Raw genomic sequence first — 1543 nt, forward strand, 5'->3', positions numbered from 1 at the left:
AACTTAAACATAATGGAAATAAAAAAATGAAAAGGGGACAGAAAGAAGAAAAACTTACTTTGTCTGCTCCTTTTAACAAATAAATAAATGAATCAATAAAAAAGAGAAATACAAAACATTCAGCCGATTTAGTATACAATAAAAGAAGATTGGGAAAGAAAGAAGCAAAATGTTATAATTACAACATCAACCAGTGGGAAATGAACATCATACTTCGGGGATGAGAAGTTATTATTAATACTAGACAGATTTCTAATCATTGATTACACTGTTTTAAATGTAGTTTTTAAAACTTGATGTTGTTGTAGAATTTTTAATTTCTATACTCAGTTTATTCCATTATTGACTCCATATACTGATACACATCAGTCTTTTAGCAGTATTCTGTGTTTTGGTTTAACAAATATTTCATGTCCTTTTAGAATAAATTTGCTTTCTCTTTTCATGTATCTTTTCATTAAATTAGGAGGAAGGCTTTTCATATTTACTCTATACATACATTTTAAAATATTAAAGTTGTCAAGATCATAAAGTTTTAATTATTTTAATTGAATAAATAATCGATTATACGGGTCCCTATAATTACTTCTGTAATAATTCTTATTGCTTTCTTTTTGCAATATGTAGATTTAATGAGAGTATTTTATACAAGTTGTAGCCCAAATTTCTATACAATAGTTCGAGCTGATTCGCTGTGGCGACCCCTGCAGGGAAAAGGCGAAAGGAAAAGAAGAAGTTCAGGTATGGCATAATCAATGAATGATATAATAGATATAATGTATGGGGTTATCATTTTACGTTGTGTAGTACTGCAATTGCTTTCGCTATTTTGGATTTGACAGTGTTCATTTATAATTTCCAAGATAGCTTTTCGTCTATAATAACTCCTAAATTTTTACTTCTTTTACTCTTTTTATATTAATATTATCTTTGTTTAATTCAACTGTATTGTTTGTATTTCTATTAATAAATATTATAAAATACGATTTGTCACTATTTAACGATAGTTTATTCCCGTCAAATCACAATTTAATTTTTTCTAACTCAGTCTGCACCAGCTCTATCATATGTTCAATATTGTCTCCCGTATAATAACATTTTGTGTCGTCTGCAAATAAAATGGAATTACATTTTTTGGATATTGAACTTAAATCGTTTATGTAGATAATAAACTTCGCCTGGATCGTTGGCGACATAGAGATATATCACTAGAGATGACATGTTAGCTTGTTGTGTACACAGAGTTGTTCTCCATATTAGAATGGTTTAGATGTCTGTTTACTGCTGTGTTACAATTGTACAAACAGATCTGGAAAAACTAGAATGTGACTTTTCACTAGTAAATTTGGGCGGGCAAGGCGGGAGTCGAACCCGCTCACTTCTGATCAGGAGTCGACCGCCCTACCACTGCACCACAGCCACCCCACTTTTAGGCTGATCTAGTCTATTTAAAGTCAATGACAGATTTAGACTTCACACTATTTCCATGTTTTCTAGCAGGACCACCGATCTTTTAGTTTATGGAGGACGATTGTGGTCTTTA

This window comes from Oryzias melastigma, linkage group LG1 (genome assembly GCF_002922805.2).
Source record: "Oryzias melastigma strain HK-1 linkage group LG1, ASM292280v2, whole genome shotgun sequence".
Classification (NCBI taxonomy): domain Eukaryota; kingdom Metazoa; phylum Chordata; class Actinopteri; order Beloniformes; family Adrianichthyidae; genus Oryzias; species Oryzias melastigma.